The sequence below is a fragment of the Hibiscus syriacus genome, unplaced genomic scaffold (assembly GCF_006381635.1).
Source record: "Hibiscus syriacus cultivar Baekdansim isolate YM2019G1 unplaced genomic scaffold, ASM638163v2 tig00111634_pilon, whole genome shotgun sequence".
In the NCBI taxonomy this organism is placed as follows: domain Eukaryota; kingdom Viridiplantae; phylum Streptophyta; class Magnoliopsida; order Malvales; family Malvaceae; genus Hibiscus; species Hibiscus syriacus.
In genome coordinates, this window is record NW_024063140.1 from 209,660 (window position 1) to 232,345 (window position 22,686).

The 22,686-nt window shown below is 35.3% G+C and overlaps 1 pseudogene; it reads left to right on the forward strand.

Annotated features, from left to right (window-relative positions):
- Positions 1 to 20,479: 20,479 nt before the first annotated feature.
- On the forward strand, positions 20,480 to 21,367 carry LOC120166291 (annotated as a pseudogene).
- Positions 21,368 to 22,686: the final 1,319 nt, after the last annotated feature.

The following is a 22,686-nucleotide window of genomic DNA, read 5'->3' on the forward strand; positions in this document are numbered from 1 at the left end:
TTTTAATGGCTCAACAATGTCCATCACGTCTGGTCCAAAGCCACCATTTTTTCCTTCAATGAAGATGAACCCAACTTAAAGAAAAACTTGCGATTCTTGAAATTTTGAAATTGTTTCTTTGTCGTATCGTCAACAAACTATTGAGGGATAGTAGTTTCAACTTCCATGGGTCTTGTTCGTACCATTCTTGTATCGGTTTGAAGAAATAAAAAGGAAAAAGGAGAGAGCTTTGCTTATTTTAAGAGCTTTGTTTATTAAGGAAAATGAAACAAGAAGAAAATGAAAATGAAAAGTTAAAAGAAATAATGAGGAAGAGAGAGTGGACGACTGAAAATGATGTAAGTAGATGGGGTGAAATGGGTAGGTGGGAGAAAGTAAACTGTAAAATTAAATGTGATGTGAAAGGACAAATCAAAAAAATATAAAAATAAAATAAAATAAGAAAGTATAAAAGAATATTTCCCCTTTAATTGTTTTATCTTTTCTTTCCCCTTTATAATCGTTCATTTGTACATCTCTACAGTACTAAACAAATTTTTATTATCCACGAATAATAGAAATAAGAATAAAAAAATTAAAAGAAAAATAAGTTCATTATTTATGCACAATCAGTAGAATTCAATGACGTGACATTGAAATTTGGTTTACTAGGCAAGCACACTCAAGCGTTGTGTAGATAAATCACCGACTTGTCACACAACATTGGAGCTCCGTTGTAGACTTTCAGACGTTGACCATTGACCTTAAAGATCGTCCCATCGTCTATATTTTTTTATATCAATTGCTCCATGGGGATAGACGTGATGCACCTCAAATGGTCCTTAGCATCTATATTTGAGCTTTCCAGGAAAAAGCTTAAGTACGGAATTGTAAAATAACACTTGTTGAAAAATATGAAAATGTCGTGGCATCAACTTTTGGTCATGCCAGTTTTTAGTCTTTTCCTTGTATATCATGGTATTCTCATATGTTTGTGCCCTAAACTCTTCGATCTCATTGAGCTCCAGCAATCTTTGCTCCCCAAATAATTGAGCATAAATATTTAGCCGTTTAATAACCCAATACGCTTTATGTTCAAGCTCGAGAAGGAAGTGGAAGGCTTTCCCATACACCAACATGAAAGGTGACATGCCTAGAAGAGTCTTAAAAGTTGTTCTATATGCCCAGAGTGCCTCATCTAACTTCAGTGACCAATCCTTCCGCCTTGGATTCACCACTTTTTCTAAGATCTGCTTGATTTCCCAGTTGGATATTTCAGCCTGACCATTCGTCTATGGATGGAATTTTGTGTCAATCTTATGACAGAATCCATGTCTCCTTAATGCCTTAGCAATCAACAAGGTTCACTCATTGCTAATGATGGCTCGAGGTACTCCAAACAGAGTGAAGATATATTTATGCAAAAACTTAAATACAGTTTTGGAATCATTCTTTGATGTTGCAATCACTTCCATCCACTTGGACACATAATCCACATCAAACAAGATGTATAGATCACCACTAGAAGATGGGAATGGTCCCATTAAATCAATACTCCAAACGTCAAATAGCTCTATTTCAAAAATGCCTTGTAGTGGCATTTCATGTCTCCTGGATATGTTTCTAGTACGTTGGCATCAATCACAAGACTTATAAAATTCCTGAGTATCCTTGAACAATGTTGGCCAATAAAAACTTAACTGCAAAACCTTGGCAGTGATCTTTACTCCTCCAAAATGGCCTCCACTTGGGTCGTATGACAGTGGTATATAATGTCTCATTTCTCTTCTTCAGGTACACATCATCTAATGTGTTGGTCAGCTCAATTCTTGAATAAATATGGCTCATCCCAAAACTAGTACATTGCATCGTGCTTTAGTTTTTTCTTGCCCTGGTTGTTCAATTCAAAAGGCAATATACCACTAACAAAAAAATTAATAAGGTCAACGTACCACATGATTGATGTGGCATATAAGATTTTCTCATTAGGGAATTCCTCTTGAATATCTACAGTGTCATGGAATTCAGAATTATTTTCTAGTCTAGATAAATTATCAACAACTTGGTTCTTAGTACCTTTTCTATCTACAACCTCTAAGTCAAATTCTTGAAAAATTAAGATCCACCTAATAAGTATAGGCTTGGCATCCTTGTTGTTCACTGAGTATTTGATAGCGGAATGATCAGTGTGAACAATAACTTTAGTGTTTATTAGGTATGGTCTAAATTTATCAAATGCAAATACTACAACAAGTAATTCTTTCTCAGTAGTTGTATAATTCATTTGTGCCTTATTAAAGGTACGACTAAAATAATATATAACATGAAAAATTTTACCTTGATGTTGCCCCAAAAAAGCTCCTACGGCATAGTCGTTTGCATCACACATAAACTCAAATGGTGATATCCAGTTAGGAGGAACTACAATGGGTGCTGAGATTAAATTTTGTTTCAGCTTAGTGAATATGCCTAGGCATAACTTGTCAAACACAAAGGGTTGTTCTTATTGAAGCAAGGAGCATAAGGGGTTAGAGATTTTGGAGAAGTCATTGATGAATCTTTTATAAAAACCAGCATGTCCAAGAAAACTCCTTATGCCCTTGACAGAGGCAGGCGGTGTTAATTTTTTAATCACTTTAATTTTAGCTTTATCAACCTCAATGCCCTTGTGAGATATCTTGTTCCCTAATACAATGCCTTCAGACACCATAAAGTGACATTTCTCCCGGTTCAAAACTAGATTAGCCTCATCGCATCTTTTGGGAACTTTTGCAAAATTGTGTAGGCATCGCTCAAAGTCATCTCCAGAAATAGAGAAATCATCCATGAATATCTCAAGGACGTCCTCAACCATTTTAGAAAAGATGGCTTGCATGCAACGTTAAAAAGTTATCGGGACATTACAGAGTCAAAAAAGAATCATCTTAAAGGCAAAAGTGCCACAGGGACAAGTGAATGTGGTTTTCTCTTGGTCCTCTAGTGCAATGTCAATTTGTTTGTACCCATAATACCCATATAACAAACAGTAGAACGTTTTGCCTGCAAATCGATCCAACATTTGATCGATGAATGGTAAAGGAAAATGGTCATTCTTTGTAGCTTTGTTAAGCTTACGATAATCCATACATATCCTCCATCCAGTGACAGTGCGTGTGGGAAATAACTCATTATCTTTATTTGTTACCACAATAGTGCCACCTTTTTTTGGCACACATTGGACATGGCTCACCCATGAGCTATTAGATATGGGGTAAATTACTCCAGTGTCAAGCCATTTAAGTATTTCTTTTATCAACACTTTTTGTATAACGGGGTTTGGTATTCTTCTAGCAGAATATTGTATATGCAAATCGTGGGACTAATCCCCTTTAAATCAACCATAGTCCTACCAAGCGCTTTCTTATGTTGTGACAAAAAACTTAACAAAATTTGCTCTTAGTTAGTAGTAAGGTTAGAGGAAATAATCACAAGTAAAGTATTATCACTACCCAAATAAAAATGTTTAAGATGCCTTGGAAAATGATTAAGCTATAGGGTAGGTGCATACAATAATGATGGCTTAGGAGGAATAAATTCATCAAAATCAAAGGGTTCACAGTTCATACCTGATCTAGCTAGTAGTTGCTTCATCCCAGCTGACAATTTGTCACATTCTTCCATGCTTTCATCATCAATCGAATATTCCTTATTTGCTGGATGAATGAAATTGTTCAAGAAAAAACTGTTCAATTTCTTCTTCAATTAATGAGTTCAATTCAAAAATGCCTTGGCATTCTTCATGATCATCAGCATATTTGAGAGTATGAAAAACATTAATAGTCACGCATTGGTCGGCAACTCTCATGGTAAGTTCTCCTTTTTCACAATCAATCAAAATACGACCAGTTGATATGAAATACCTCCCCAAAATGATTGACGTCTTGGCATCAAATTCACAGTCAAAGATAAGGAAGTCGACTGGAAACAAAAGTTTATCCACCCTTATTATGATATCCTCAACTCTCCCTTCAGGTCTAACATGGGATTGGTCGGTAAGTTGTAAAATCACCGAGGTGGGTCTCACATCTTCTATACTTAGCTTTAAGAATATAGATTTTTGCATTAAGTTCACATTTGAACCAAGATTGTATAATGCTTTTCTAACAAAATTAACTCTTATAGAACAGGGAATAATGAAGCTACCTCGATCTTTTTACTTTGGTGGCAACTTACTCAATGCAGAGCAATATTCTTTTGTCATGGCAATTGTCTTATACTTCTGAACTCTAATTTTCTTGGTGTAAATTTCCTTAAGAAATTTGGCATAAGTTGCCATTTGTTCAATAGCTTCCAAGAAAGGTATATTAATGTGAAGTTGATCAAAATGTCCACAAACTTTTTGAATTGATCTTCATCATTGTGCTTTTTCAGTTTTTGCGGGAAGGGTTGGGGGTCTAACTTCCTTAACTGTGGGAGATGGAATTGCTTTTGCCTTGGTATTGGAATTTAGCTTCAGCAGACTTAGTAATAGAACCCTCTTCTTTGTCCTTCTCATCAATGATATCATCGTGTAATTCAAATTCAGATTGTTCAGTAGTGGGGTTAGAATCATCATGTTGTGTTCCCCCAACCTTGACTAATTGGTTAATCTTTGTTCCACTCCTAAGAGTTAATACATTGCATTGTTATTTTCCAAGAGATTTAGTGACTTCAATATCACTCAACAATCATCCTTGCTGACAATTTTGTAATGCCGCAACAATCTGACCAACTTGACCTTCCAAAGCTCTCAAAGATGAGCTATGGCTTTGAAGTAAGGCGCCTTGACTATGAAGCAATGCTCATTGGTTCTTAATAGAAGTAGAATGGTCTTACAACATTTTCTTCATGGTAGATATGAAATCTTGAATCATGGCTTCTAAAGAACTAATGCTTGTTAAATATGAGGCTCCTTTGTTAGTATTATACTATGACATAGTGTTTTGGTAGCCTTGAGATTCAGTGTAATTTTACTGACGAGTATGTTGACTAGCATTATGGGCTCCTTGATTACCCCATGAGAAATTAGGGTTTTGACGCCATCTTGCAGTATAAGTGTTAGAATAGGGATTTTTATTATTGCCTTGATTAAAATTACCTACAAAGTTGATGAACTCTTGATTGGTCGGGAACTTGCTCTCGTGATGATTGCCTTGGCATAACATACATGCCGAGCTAGCTGTTTTCACTTCCTTTACCTCAGTGGAGCGTTGTAAATTTTCCAGCATATTACTGATAGCTGAGAGTTGAACGAAAACCGAGTCCTTGGTATCTAACTCGAATCCCCCATGTGTTTTTCTCCTAGTCCCAATCCTTGTGGAAAGAAATTGACAGTCATTGTTGCCAATTCTATCCAAGATAAAAAATACCTCATTAGATGATTTATCACACAATGTCCTATTTGTCAAGGCGTCCAACATTATTCTCATGGGTGCATTGACTCCATTATAAAACATAACTACTTGAGTCCAATCTCAAAAGCCATGATTAGAACATTTTCGAAGAAAACTCTTATAATGATCTCAACATTCATGCATAGATTTGTCGTCGCCCTGGTGAAAGGATGTTATATCATTCCTTAGCTGAGTGTTCATGTTCGGTGGGTTATAGCGTAATAGAAAACTTTTGCAAAGATCGGCCCATGATTCTATCGAACCGGATAGAACACCACTCAAACAAGCCCTCTCTTGGTCACACAAAGAGTATGGAAATAGCTTTAACTTCAGCACATCCTCATGCACTCCTTCTTAGCGGAAAGAATCACAAACCTCCAAAAATTTACAAATATGATGCCTGGCATCTTCAGTTGGCATGCCCCTAAACTGCCCTATGGAATTCAATATATTAAACATGATTGTTTTGAGCTCAAAATGGGCTGTTTGAATTTAGGGTGCCACAATTCTAGGATTTAGATCATCATGAATAGCATGAGGCCTATCAGCGGGCCCAACATTTTAGAATGCCTCGGCATTATGATTGTCTTCTTCTTAACCAATGCCTTGGTTCCCAATTTGATACATGTTTTCTCGAGCACGTTGAGCGTATCTCCTTTGCCAAAAAAGTCTCTCAATCTCAGGTTCAATTGGTTCGTCAGAATATCTTCTAGGCATAATCCAAATAAGCCTAAAAAAGAATAAAGTAAAATATACAAAAATAAAGAAGCAAAAATAAAATGCTCTAGAAAAAATAATTAACTTCACGTTGTCAGTCCCCGACAATGATGCCAAAAACTTGTTCGCATTTTGTGAGCAGTAAATATAGACGCCAAATATATGTAAGTATACACAATCGAATAAGTATTTTAATGATGAGTCGTAACGTATCCACATGGATTGGAGGAAATTTACAAGTTTAACCAAAGTAAAGAACTACTTTATCTAAGCATAGTCAGTGTGATGGTATGCACCAATGAAAAATACTGAGGCAATATGTGTTGGTCGGGATGGAATGATAGTCTGATGTGGTAGCAAATAGAGATTTAGTGACAAACTAGATGGAAATGTCATGGCAGTCAGTGTGATGGTATGCACCAATGAAAAATACTGAGGCAATATGTGTTGGTCGGGATGGAATGATAGTCTGATGTGGTAGCAAATAGAGATTTAGTGACAAACTAGATGGAAATGTCATGGCAAAATAAAGTGTGTGTAGTGAAATAAAGTAAAAATTTAAAGGTAAAACAAAATGTAGATATTGAAATTGAAATAGATGAGTTGATAATCCTCGCACAACAAGCTATTATGAAAATGAATGATATGAGTCACTTAGGAAACTTAAGTCTAACTTCTCAGGATGATCTCACTTCTATGTTTTACTTGCTCGATAGAGTTTACTAAAGGTTCCCTATACTATCTCTAGTTAAGGGACTCGACAGGTTGAAAATACCATGGCAATACCTATTGGCGTTAGCAGGTGCAGAGATCTCACCAGTACAACAGAATATGTCACGACAATACCATTAAATATTCACACTAACATCTACCCTCTCGACCGAGTACTACTCCTTTTAGTCGATTGAAATCCTAACCTTATGTTTAAGGGTGGATTAGGCTTAGTTACTATCTAAAACCCTTTGCTTATGTTGACCCTCCTTAGTTTTTCTCAAACACTAAAGATGTGCTACTTAGTTTATCTTGAACATTGAATATTTTCCTAAGGAATGGCTACTCTCATAACTCCTTCAACCTTAAGACATTAATCACCATAAACAAAACAAATAAATCATAGAAAAAGAACAATCATTCATTAAAGAAAGTGTAACACCCCCAACCTATACCCGACCCGGATACGAATCTGAGGTATCACGTTAACTTTTCAAAACATTTACTTTTACAAATTAACTAAAATTCAAGTTCACATTGAAAACAAAACTGAATAATTTACATTAATTACAATATACAGTTTTACAAAACCAATCAGAGAAAATCTTGTTCAAAGCTTTATTTACATGCCAACTACGTTCACTATAACAAGATATATACAATTCAATACTTTTCTGACCTGATCTTCGGAAAGGAGAAGCTAACCTGTCTTGACCCTCTTTGTTCCTTAATCCCCTCGGAACCTACGTGTGAAACATTCACACACTAAGTCTATGACTTAGTGAGGCATATAAAACACATAATGAAATCTTTAATTATCGAACAATGCATGAACGCTTCATACAATGATATCACACAAAACTATAGAAAATTTCATATAACAAAATACATATATACACATATCTCATTATTATCATTCTCAACCTTCTATAGTTATCAATATGATTCTCATTAACCCCTCTTATCTTCTAATATTATACTTAACATTTATACACATCATATCATACATTTCACACAGCAAAACACATAATCATCACATAGAATTTATTTATATTATATCTTTTTAATAGCCCATGTACACTTTTAAGAACTAAAGATATGTGAGTACATTGAGGTTGTGCACAAATGTTGTCACCACAGCTCGTATAAATTTACACTGAGTGGCATATAAAATTATCCCGAAGGACATCATATATGTCCCGAAGGACCACATAGAATTGTCCCTAAATACCGCATATATATTCCAGAGGATTAAATATATGTCCTGAAGGACCACATATATGTTCCCAAGGATCAAATATATGTCCCGAAGGACCACATAGAACCCTCGACTCTTGGCATACCAACTATACCCCTAGCTCTCATATCACATAACATGGGCATTATCATTTATATTTATTACATATTCACATAGTCAACCAAATCATCACATATATATGTACTCATAGAGCTCATATCATTTCTCGTGTAATCATTTATATCATATCATATAACTTATACTTTGTTCTCATATGTTCAAATATATCATGTAACATTTATAGTCACATATCAAAAAGACATATAATCATATAATTCACTGGCACGTAGCTTATATCACATGTTCATATAAATTATCACATAATCATGTACTCATTTCCATATATTTCGTATATCAATACATAATAACTTATATCCTAGTTTTACATAATCACTATCTCATATTTCTTATATATACTAATTTCATATATTCCCTTAGTTCAGTTTCGCATACCTTGTCATATAAGCATATATTCTCATAACTTATTATCATCTAGTTCATATAACATTCTCATATTATCATATAGGTCAATAATACTTAGCTTATCTATCTTTTCATTTAATCACATAAATCAATTATACCAGTTCACATAGATCTAATTCATATAACTTATACTTATTATCATATATTTACCTAAATCATTATCACACAAGATAACATATAACACATAGTTACCACACATACATGTATTCATATAGTACCATGTAGCACATACTAATATTCATAGATTCATGTACTCTAATAGAGGAAATAGACTCATCGCAAGTCTTATTTTCATAAAATATTCTATACTTAATAATATGCACTCACCTTAGCCTCACTAGTCCAAGTCATGCACTTATCTCTTTCTTGCTCGATCTTATCTCGTTGACTCATTAGATACTCGCTTCCGATCGATATCTACACAATTATACGACTTATATGAATATCAGAGTTCGAATTGCTTATAACCAATCAATATAACTTAAGATGAAAGAACCACTTAATTTAGCATTTCAAGCTTAATAGTATCAGTATTCCTACTATAGTACCGATACTACCCTCTTATGGTATCGATACCCCCATGTACTGATACCATTTTGACATTATGCATTTATAACTTGATAATGGTATCTATACTAGACACTTGGTATCGATACCCTCTTTAACCAGTACCGATACCACTCTTTAGGTATCGATTCTTCTTAAAGATTTCATCGGATTTTTATCATATGGTATCGATACGGGTCCTTTAATATCGATAATCCAAGCTCAACTTATACTCATTTTACTTTGAAGTATCGGTACTAGATGAACAATGCCGATACCCCATGCCCATAAATTTTACCCGAAAAGTTTCCAAAACTTACATAAACTTCATACTTTAAACTGCTTTCATTACTTCAATTTCAACTATATACTCACTTAAACCATCTTATATCACTTTAACACATATAAACATTCAATATCTCACCATAATACTTAACTCAAGAATCATACCAAATTTTCAACATGTTATAAATCTCTTTCTCAATAATTCCCTTAAAAACTCTTTACCTTTAACCTTTCATAACTTATCCCTCTTTGAGTTTTAAGCGACCTTAAGTTTCCCTTAAGCTTTCTTATCACTCCAAGAATCAAAACCAACTTTAAAATGATAGAAATAACCAACTTGAGACCAACTTAACTTACCAATGAAGTCACGGGAAGAAGAAGATAACTAAACCAAGTCTCCAGACTTTTCTTTCATTTCCTCTCATTCTCCACGTGATTTATATCGTATAAAAGGAAAGATAAAAATCTTTCTTATCAAATGACCATTATACCCTCTCATCTTTCCTTCTTGGTTAATCAGCCCTACACAAAGAAATTCCAATTAAGTCCCTAAACTTTTAAATTTTCTGAAGTTGATTACACAATTTTATAAACTTAAATTTTAGTCACTAACCCTATTTTGGGGATATTACAGAAAGAACTTAAACATCCATTGTGAACTCCCACCAACTAAATCTAGTTCATGGTGGGGTTTGAATAATTCATGAAATAAATCATAAAATCCATTTGTCCCTTGCAACCTAAATTAAATGAGAAATAACATTAAATGGGAAGGAGGAAAACTCATTCGGCATGCAATACCGGAGCTAGGGCTATAAATGAGAGTAGACAGATCACGAGCTACTCGAGATCGACTTGATCAAGGCTCGATAAATACTCGGATCGAATAGACTCGACTCGAGCTCGAGCTCGACTCGAGTTCTTAACGAGCCGAAACGAGCTACTCGATATTCGACTCGAAAAGCTCGTGAGTAGCTCGAAAAAAAATGTTATATTATAATTTTATATTTTTTAAAATTACATTATTAAAAATACATTATTGATAATTATAAAATTTTAAAAATATATTAAAAATTCTATAATACAACTAAACCATATTGTAATGCATTTAATATCAAGATACTATATTGTACTTACCTCATAAATCAGGACCAAGTCAATTAATTAATGTATTTGTAATGAATCCTAAACCTCAAAATCTAAATCATAAACCCTAAATATAAACCATAAATCCTAAACTATAAACCTTAAACCCTAAATCTGATTATATGATAGAGGTTAAGTTATGCACATGAAGGTAACATACAAATTATGCAAAATGATGTTATGTGACTCCTAAATAAATCATTTGCATACTTATACAAAAATATATCAACACACAAAATAAATATACACAACTTGTTGATTGAGACATGATTTTATCATATCTTAACGATGACTATCGACACCATCATTTCTTTCAAGTACTGACTCACCAACATAATATTTTAAGAATTGACTCGACGACATAATGTAAACGGAGATTTGATGTACAAATATAACTAAAACGATGGGATCATATTTTATCATACCCTAGTCAACAGGTTAACATCAATATTATACAATCACCATTTTTTTAATGAAAAATGATGAGTTTGAATCATATGAATAGTCGAGATAAATACATGATAGAATTATGATATATATAATTATAAGCAATTAAAGCGTTTTAGAATGGAAGTAGAATTTGGGATAGTTATAAAGTAATATACGTTTAAAATTTTCTTAATCAATTAACAATGCTCACACATCCTACGATGGTCCATCGTAGATGGTGCCTATTCGATTCCAAATTTCATGAGTCGTTTGTCTCGACCCCAAGTCTTAATATAGTTGTTATTTCACCATAAAATGTCTCAAAACCCATGCATATCAATTGAAATGTTTGGCCATACATTTGGATCCATGGATTTTGGTTCTTAATTAATGAAAGGTTGATTAAATTAGAGCATCTTCAAGACTAGAAACTACAACAAGCAATGGAATGGTGAGAACTCAAACAAAGAGTAGACAACGAAACCCAGTTCAGTACAAAGGGAACACAATTCGTTTACGCACAGAATTTTCATCCTTGTGGGACAGACATATTCACCTTCTCTCAAAGTTCAAATGTGCAAGAAAATATGGGAAAAGGGTTACAAAAATTAGGGGATACAAAATCAGAACGACAGATGTAATGTATAAGCGATCATGGCAAAACCCGAAATAGTTTTCAAGCACAGAGGCCACTGTCATGGCTTCATTTCACCGAATACCAAAATCTCATCGTTTACATCTCAATATTGTAAAGTGAGCAAACAATTCAATATACAAGATGTAGGCATTAGATAATACAACCAGAGCCACCACTTTGGGATTTTCTGCAGATAAAGAATAACATAACCAGCTAAGTGAATACTACACCATAGTTATACTAGGTATAATTCAACATATTCACTTTTCATTATACCAAATTCTTTCTAATAGTAATAGCTTACCGGTTTAGGCATAAGAAAGTCGGAGAAAATATTAAGCAATGGATAGAAGAACAATGAAAAAACTCCAGCTATTGTGACTTCCGGTGTCAATGACACAAACAACATTCCAAAGAAGGTGAAGTAGAGCTGTGTGCAGAAGATGGCATAGAAGTACCACAAAACCTTATGTGCTGATTCAAAATAGCCAATCATGGGATATGTGATCATTCCAAACAAAAGAGTTTGGATAAATAGATAGGGTACCTCAACTGCTACCTGCAGAATATTTACACCCTCCTTATTTACTATAAGCTTTATCGAGAACCTAGAAAACTAGCAACTTAGCTCAAAGAGAGAAAATAAAAAAGTCCATTTTAACTTATGATGCGTAAGAGAACGTACATGTTCTAGTGCATAAGCCCAAGAAGAGTACATCCCTACAAATCTTTCTCGGTACATAACAACCCTCTCTGTGGCAACAAATGGTTGGATAGATGAGTTGTTGTTCATCGCCAGAAAGGCCACAACAAAGTACATTGAATCGAAAATATTGAACAAATCTTGCAGTCTATTTCTGGAAATTTAAAGAAGAAAAGAAGATAGAAAGATAATGTTTATTATCAACAAGCCTATTGCAAAAGGAAAATAATGCAGTTTTTCAGTGCTTGAGCTCACGGCGATGGAGAAGTGGGTCTAAAGCAAAGAACTTGGGGAGGTGAATGTGTGGTTTCTTTTGAAGAAATCTATGGCTTCCTGATGATGAGGATGAAGAGTGGCCTTGCTTTGAAGGTAAGATAAGCTAAGATGAACAGATCCCAACTGTTTAAAATTCCCAAAACTCCTCTTTGAAGTGTTTTTTAACACAGAACCAAACATGAAAACACTCATCCATCATTAGAGCTCGAGATCCTAGATTTTCCCTCCCGACTTTCGTTTTTAGATGTAATAAGTGAAGGAATTGAAAGTGTTTATGGATCCAATTTCGTAAGGATTGAGGGAAGTTTTGGAGTCTGTGGCAAGCGATGCCCTGAGATTCTAGGCTGGGCACCCTGGAACACACACGATTCTACATCGGTGGTTCTTGGGGAATAAGGGGTAAACTGATTCTATAAAAGGGGATAGGTTTTCAGTAAATGAAAATTAACCCGTTGAACTTGAATCGAGCTTAAAATCGAGCTCGAATTGAGCTCAAAATCGAACTTGAATCGAGCTCAAAATTGAGTTCAAAATCGAGCTTGAATCGAATACAAAATCGAGCTGCAATCGAGCTTGAGTCTCAAGCTTCAATCGAGCTTGAGTCTCGAGCTTCAATCGAGCTCTTGAATTTTTTTTGAGTTCGAGCCTTTTCGAGTTCGAGTCGAGTTTCATTATTATCTTTCGAGTTCGATTCGAGCTTGAAAATTTTAGGCTCGCGAGTTTTCGAGTCGAGTCGAGCTTATATTTAAAGTTTTCAACTTCGAGTCAAGTTCAGCAAACTCGACTCGGCTCGTAACCGGATCTCTCCTCGACCACCACGAACCGCTTTAGCTAGCTAGCTAGCTCATCTCGGACGCCTAGATGGACACTCCTTAGAGCTCGTTAATGGAGAAACACCACTAAAAAAATATAAGGAAGAGAACGGTGGAGAAGATGAAGAAAATTAGAGATTTTCAGCTGATGTGTAACCTCATTCTCTCTCTCTCCTATGTGTTGTCTTTAAATAAAAAATATCTAAGGGTATTATTGGGTTTTTACATTCAAAATACCCATCATACCCCTAGAATCACTCCTTATGCACGAGGTCTATCTCCACAGGTGGCAGTGGTCCCCAACAGGCGGTTGCAAACATCAGAAACATGTCTTTCCAGTTGTCTTTTTATAAAAATATCTTTTTGTCTTTTTTGTGCCAGAAATGCCAAGGCATTTCATTCTGCTTCAGCAACGTGTGATACCACGACATTCTTTCCTGGCTTGCCCTTTCTTGTTATTTCCTGCACATCACTAAAAACCACACTTTCCTCCTTATACATCACCTTAACAAAATAAAATAACACAACCACCACAAATGCAATTATATGCAACTATAAGCATCTAAAATGACCTAAATGAACCCTTAGACAAACAATAACCTAAATGAAAATGGCCTTAAAAGTAGCCATTTTATGGAGTTATCACCTGCAACACGTGAACTATTTGAAATTCACATCTTGTAAGCTGTAAGGTTCTTCAACAATAAAAAACCCTAGTTCAGTATTATTAGGCAACAACTAAGCTAAAATGTCAATGAGATAAAGTCTTACTGCTTTGGTATATTATGATGGTGAAATGATCAGTGATGCATCTCTTGGTTTCATTTTTTAGTCTGTACACACTGTTACAATAACACTACAACTTATGACAAGTTGATGAAGAAAGTGAAGAAAAATGTCCTATATGCTCGTGGTATAAAATTGTTACCCTTGAAGTATCGACTGTCGATATAGTTAGAACCATTAACGTAATCGGTATAAGCGTTGAGTATAATGGTGATATGCAAATTATGGTCGACGCTCACTTGCAATATTAATTTGGAGGGTCGATGGAGTTGTATGCATTGTTTTTGGATGCTGATGATGGTACCAGTGTGCCCAGTTGGATACGAGTGGAGTTCGACTTTGATCCAACTATCGATAGTCCGACGGTAAATTTGAGAAACAACTTCAATTTGTTAAGCACACACGGTACACAGAACGATTTTGGTGTATCATCATCTTCGATGCCAAGGCATTCTTGCGTTGCTAGATTCGATTTTGACTTGAACATGCCACCAACGTAACAATTCACATTTAACCTGTTTGATGATTCCTCATCCTAACAATATTCAACGTATATCCCTACTGTGGATGACTTCTCAACACATATATGGAGACATTCTTTTACTGGTGTACGTGACGTTGATCTTAGGAAACTGGTTCGTGAGCAGTCTCATGATCGACAAACACCTGCAGCAGTGGCTAACTTTGATTTAAATGAGGCTAAACTATTTCGATTTGAGGGGGATCATTCTGACGAGGAACCAATAAGGGAGCCAAGCCCAGATGGTGATGAGTTATGCCCCTTCTATAAAGAACCAGAAGACCTTGACATGCCACCAGAAGCAGAAGACAACGAAGAATACGAAGCGGCTACAACGATTACACATGTTGCAATGCCTATTTCTTATTACCAGCCACCATCACACTTTACAATAATTGATATGGAAGCACTCAATGCTCTGAAATTTTCCCAATTCCCACACATTGAGCAATACAATCAACGTAGTAATGGTGATCTCTATATTGAAATGGTTTTTAGGTTAATATAATGTTTTAATTTTTCATTATTTATTTTGATTTGTTTATTTGTAAGTTGACAATTTTATTTACTTATTTTATGAATGACTTTTAGGATAAAAGAACAAGTTATGACTTTAATCAATAACTACAACATAATTCGCTCTGTCACATCAACTGTGAAAAAACTGATGTGGATAAGTACATCACTGAATGTCTCCATAAGAAGAATGGATGAATTAGAGGGTTCGTGCATCACGGTTGAAGACGATGAACAACCTTTGGAAACTCACAAAACATGTCCAACTACATACATGAACCACCAATATCCTGAATCAAAATCGTAGTAACTTGGATGTGCACGTGCTTTCTGAAGGCTTCATTTCTCTATTCAAATCAAATCCACATGTTACGATTACGACCTGTATTACTTCAATTACATCTCTATATGGGTACACAGTTGTATACCATAAAGCATGGTATGCAAGGTATCAGGCCCAACAAAAATTGTTCGGCCAATGAGAGGAATCATATAATAAATTAAAGCCATGGCTTAAACTAATGCAAAAACATATCCCGGGAACAATTGTGAAATTGGAAACAGTCATGACGTACAAAAATGATCGTGTTATTGTCGGTTGTACAATACGACAGTAGAAAAACTATTCCCATCGCCTTTGCAATTGTCGAAAATGAAGATATTAACTCTTGGGAATTCTTTCTTACGAACTTACAAATATATGTTCTATCACCTGTGATGCATGATAAAGATGATGGGATTTTTCTTATTTCTGACAGAGGTGCTGATATCAAATACACACTCTGTCGTATGAGACCATCTTGCCAACCCCTAATATTTATCACTGGTACTATTTACGACATATTACCGCAAACTATTTGTAGAAGTTCAAGAGTCAAGATGAGTGTCTAATGGTGCTTTGAATGGGTATGTATTTCACCTTTTTCGGTTTACCATATCTTTACAAAAATTATTTCAAATTAAGAATTCTACTTTTTATTGATAGGTTATACACAGTTCGTACGTGAGTTTGAGGACCTGATGCAGAAACTTCGACACATGAATTCTGAGGGCTTTAACTACCTTACTAGAATCCCAAAGGAGAAATGACTTCGATCATTTGATAGAGGTAGATGGTATGGTCACATGACAACGAACTTGGCTGAGGCAATAAATACATCACTAATGGGAATGCGCCATTTGTCTATCACGTCCGTTGTCAAAGCGATATATTATCGACTGACAATATTTTTTGAAACATTAGGAAGGCAAGCAGTTGACTGGATTGTAGGTGGCCACCAAATCTACCCAGACCTCCTTAGAAAATTGCAAATATTCCAGCAGCATTACAACGTGATAGGTGCGATATGCTTCTCTCGCGAAATGACATTATTCTGTGTATCAGAATTTGTGAGGCCATTGGAAGGCATACAATACAACACATACGTGGTTAATTTATGAGAAAAAACATGCGAGTGTGGATTCTTCCAAACTTTCAAATACTCGTGTGCGTATACATTGTTGTTGTTTCTTCTCTTCGTATACTCTACATGAAATTCGTTGATCGGATTTACTTAATTGAAACTAAATTCAAGGTTTATGAATACAAGTTCCCTCCTATTGAAAATGAATAGGATTCGGATGAAGCTGATGATGAACCTACAATACGCCAGATTATACACTAAGACGAAAAAAAACAGTCTTCCATGATCAACCCTGATTTTTTTATGACGAGGATTTGATCAAACATCAAGAAAAAATGTACAACTAAAATTATGCTTTATATGTAGGAATCCCGGACACACGAAGAACAAATTTAACATAAATATAAGTTGCAATATTATACCTCTAAGCATATAAATTATGAAATCACTCATATTTACAAGCCAGAAATAACACTCCAATATGTCATTTTTACCCCGCTTAAAATGTCTTATATATGATGATATTATAGTCACCTTAAAGATAAGTTGCAACACTACGCATTTATAATTAATTTTTTTTTTAAATTCAGTTTCCCACCCGGAAATAGTTTCCGAGCAAGGCTATGGACACTAAAGTGAGTTAGGGAATTAGAAAGAACCTCGCGCTTTGCAGACCGTGAGGTCCCCCATAAATCTCACGATATTTTGGATCATAAAGGGTACCTCGTGCTTCACAATGCACGAGATCATTTTATCCAATTGTTTTATTGGCTTACTTGAAAATTGCACCCATGTCAGACGTAACTCGCATATTGGAGGGTACGAGGATTTAATACGCATTTTGCAGGCTGCAAGGTCGTCCTATGTGGACGATTTCTGGGTTATGCTTCCAAATAATCTCTGGAGGGCCCTATTTCTTTAAATAATTATTTATTGGGGGGTTTTAAAATAAATTTTTTTGGCATGACAGCATCATAATCAAAACCATTAGTTTTCAATTTTCATCCATGTTAAGAAGACATTTGCAGTGAAGATGGTCCCTCAATATAAATATACCTACTCTACCACAAGTGCAGGCCTCTCAAGTAATATAATGAAGTACCCTTCTTCATGTTAATGTTCTTTCTTTTATTTACCTTTGAGGTTTCTTATTAGCTTTTCTTGAATGATGATAAGTGGAAGAAATAAATAAACTTTTACTGCAACTCAATGGGAAGAGCTTGAACATCAAGCTTTAATCTTCAAGTATATGGTCTCAGGCATTCCTGTACCACCTGATCTCATCTTCACCATCAAAAGAAGCTTCTTGAAGGATTACTCTTCATTTTCTTCTAGGCTTTTCTCTTACCATGCTCAACATGGTAAGAAGTTAAAACCCCCATTTTTTTGGTTAATAAATTTTCTTGTTTCGTTCTAGCGCCTTTAACAATGGCGTTTGGTTGTTGTGTTTCGTAGTTGGATGTAACTGCTTCAAGGGGATAAAAATAGACCCAAAACCTGGGAGGTGCCGAAGAACTGATGGGAAAAATGGAGATGCACGAAACAAGCTTACATTAGTTCCAAGTATTTTGAAAGGCACATGCATAGAGGCAAAAACCATTCAAGAAAGCCTATGGAACCTAGTGCTACAACAATAGAGAACACTTCGACAGCAACCCAAAGTTTGTTCTTAAGCTTGTCTTCCTCCGATAATCAAAACGACCTCCATGGAATTGGTTACACTGGTTATCAGTCTAAGTTCAATGACCCCAAACGTTTGACAGTATTGTCAAACTTGCCCAAATTATTTTTTTTGGAGTATTTAACCCTCAAATGTTTCATTATGAGTCAAAAAGAACATTCGTTGGATGGAAACCGTTAGTCAACTAATGGTCAACGCATGATACTGACTAAACAAGAACACATGGTCCCCGATTCTGATGTGGCATGTACAAATCATCAGAGATGATGTCGTGGCTCTGCCACGTCAAATTTTTAAATAAAAATTAAAATATTATTCTTAATATTTATATATTTTTATTTAATATTTTCTGTCCAATAAGATGATGACACATGTTAACACCATATTGGTTTAAATTTAAACCAAACAAAACATGCTGTTGGGGGAATTGAACCTGGGCCAAAAGATTGAAACCCTGTCACCTAGCCACCAAACCAAATCTTTAATTTGGATATCTTTTACATTACAAAACATTTAACATATATATTATGTCTCTCAAACATTTTATCAAACACTTGGTGAATGCCTGCAGAAAAATTGCACCAAAATAAATTCAGTCAAAGCTGAACTCAGAACAGTCATGCTTATAAGGCAGATTTTCGGGTGCTTCCCTTGCACTTTTATCAGTCATCAGACCACCATGAAATTTCATTCGTTCCATTGAAGGCAGCATTGCAACTAACCTGAAATTTCATTACAACAATATCAAGCATTATTCCAAATTTTAACAGCATCATCATTTTGTTTTCTCAAACAACCACTCATTCCGGAATTTCCATAGGCCCCACCAAAGCTCTAACCTGAAAACAAAATGAGAGTTGGCAAGTATTTTCCCCAACATCAGACCACCATGACGAAGGATTTAAAACATGTTCTTAAGGGAGAATAATGAAAACAATACACTCTCTAAACTGCTTGGGCATTTGCACAAAAGTACAGGACATTTTCGATTGTTTCAAACATGTTTCTTCTTCCTCCCCGCATCTCGTGCAATGTAGTGTGGTTGTGCCTTATCCTTGTTAAGCAATCCCAGCAAGTACTACACATTGAACTTTTCAAGTGGCCCAAAAATAAGGTTTGAAAACCATTAACACCATATATTTATGACAAGTAAAAATCCAAGAACAAAAATATCAGATCCAATACAACACGGCGAACTCAAAGATCTATACAGGTATATAATGCGGTATATTCCTCTCCAAAAATAGCTCCAACTCAGCAACCTGCAATTTCCTTCATTTCTCCTCTAAAGCAGTTCTCTTTTCTTCCCCAGCCATATGCAATCCATGCTTTAAAATTTCATCTTCCAAACTGCCTCCGCCAGATTTCTTATCGAACAACATCGGCAGAATCGAACCCTTCCTCGCCGGATTTCTTCCTGGAACGTTTTGATTCCTTAGGTTGTTCAAGCTTTCGGACACGCTAGACGTTTCGTTGAAGAAGCAACCTTGACGAGAGAAGATGAGGTCTTGGATCTGGGTTTTTTTTACCTTTGAACTCCATCTCACAAAAGATGTTGAATTTATTTTGGTGCACCAACGGTTAATAAGCACGTGAAGATGGGATGAAGGTGTTTGATAAAATGTATTAGATACATAATATATATGTTAAGTATTTTGTAATGCAAAAAATAACCAAATGAAATATTTAGCTTGGTGGTTTGGTGATGAGATTTCAAACATTTGGCCCATGCTCAATCCCCCAAAAGCATGTTTTATTTGGATTAAATTTAAATTAATATGATGTTGACATGTGTCATCATCTATTGGATAGAAAATATTAAATAAAAATATATAAATATTAAGAATAATATTTTAATTTTTATTTAAAAATCTGCGTGTCACTCTATGATGATTTGTACACGTCACATCAGCATCTAGGTACACGCATTCTTGCTTAGTCAGCATCATGCGTTGACCGTTAGTTGACTAACGGTTTCCATTTAACGAATGTTATTTTTGACCTATAATAAAACGTTTAGGGGTCAAATGTTAAAAAAAACGATTTAGACAAGTTTGATAATATTGTCAAACGTTAGAGGTATTTATTTGCATTATGCCTATAATGAAAACCTTCTTCATGTTATTAGCTTTGCTTGAATGATGATGAGTGGAAGAAACAAATACACTTTTACTGCAACTCAATGGGAAGAGTTTGAACATCAAGCTTTAATCTTCAAGTATATGGTCTCAGGCATTCCTGTACCACTTGATCTCATCTTTACCATCAAAAGAAGCTTCTTGAAGGATTACTCTTCATTTTCTTCCAGGCTTTTCTCTTACCAGGCTCAACATGGTAAGAAGTTAAAATCCCCATTTTTTTGGTTAATAAATTTTCTTGTTTCGTTCTGGCGCCTTTAACAATGGCGTTTGGTTGTTGTGTTTCATAGTTGGATGTAACTGCTTCAAGGGGAGAAAAATGGACCCAGAACCTGGGAGGTGCCGAAGAACTGATGGGAAAAATGGAGATGCTCGAAACAAGCTTACATTGATTCCAATTATTGTGAAAGGCACATGCCTAAAGGCAAAAACCGTTCAAGAAAGCTTATGGAACCTATTGCTACAACAATGGCGAACACTTCGACAGCAACCCAGAGCTTGTTCTTAAGCTTGTCTTCCTCCGATAATCAAAACGACCGCCATGAAATTGGTTACACTGGTTATCAGTCTAAGCTCAATGACCCCATAATGTATCCCCATGCCTCAAGAGCTCTTGGCATTGGGCTGTCACTTCAAGCACACGAGCCTTGTAGGAGCTTCTCAAGTTCATCAATGGAGGATTCATGGCAATTTACTCCGTTAACAACGAGCTCATCTTCTTCAAACCATAGGACAACAATCCATCGTTTCATTGATGAATGGCCACCAAAACATAGAGGCTCATCATGGTTTGATTTGGACGACAAATCATCAAACAACTCATCATCACCTTCAACAACCAAGCTCTCAATCTCCATCTTTAATCCAAGATCAGACAATAGTATATATTAAAGACATAACTTCTGGTTTTTAGCTAGTTGTAAGAATTAACATAATTCTTTTTTTTCCTGCAGGTGGTTGAATATCCCAGTATAACCTTTCTACAGTAAGAGGGCAAGAATTTACTGAGTGGGGGGTCACTCATTTCTACGGTTTTTAGTCTCTTATTTATCGTTTTCTTTTGGCAGCTGGTGGTGATCAGGGCGGATGCATTAAGCCCCTAAGGATTAAGTGCATCCTATTATTTAAGATTGAATGGCTCCTCCAATTGTGCTGATAGCCTGATATGTAGTTTTGGTTTTTAATTTCAACCACTTACTTGGCCTGCTGCGCTTGCTTACTGTCTGTAATAATAGTCCCTCATATTTATTGTCTGACATTTTTTTGACTTAATTGTACCAGAGGTACTTAAATCATAATTCTCACTCTAAATTGATTTATAAAGGTTTAAATGCCCCATTACCCCTGAATTATTCTATTTATACCGAATTATCCTTTAAAAGTATTTTTCGGACATTTTATCCACTAAAATTTTTACATCTTTACCTCAAACCACCAACTCCGTTAAAAAAGGAACAGGTAAATTAATATTAAGTCACTCAATTATTCTATTGGTTTCACTTTGGTCACCCGAAGTATTTTCTTTCGTCTTCTAACCTTTTTTTTTTTACAAAATCATCACTAAACTATTTTTTGTCTTGAGGCACCAGTGACGGTTCTCCAGCAAAAATTGATTGATAAATGAGCCCGTGTTGCTGTTGCTGCTGCTGCTGTTGAGACTAAACAAAATCATTTGTTGTTGATTTTGCAGCGATGAACAAAGCATTGGTTAAGGGAAGTAAATCGGCTATTGGGATGCATTCAAAGCAAAAGGAAAAATCAGTATCGAAGATGCCAAAGAAGCATTAGGAGACGGTAAAGAAAGTGTTAAAGAAGGCAAACTAGAAGACGATTTGTCCACCATTGAAGCAAATGATCGAGGGCTGCAAATCTATTGGTGAGATCGTTGTGATATGAAAGCTTCACCAAAACTTGAACTTAAAAAAGGGAATGGCCAGGACATTCCATATCGTGTATCCTGAAACCAGGAACTAAATTATCGTCAAATCTTCTAGTGCAATGAACTTGTTGTAATTGAGACAAATCATCAAACAAGTGGTGGGCAACAAAAACTCAAAACCATAGAATATAAAACCAAAAAATTAAGAGTCGGGTAATGTTTATACACTGGTTTCAGGTGCTTTGGTGCGAATTAGTTGCTTGAAAATACGAGAAGCGACATTGTTGGTTTTAAACGTCACATTCGATTAAAAATTCTTAAACAAAAACAA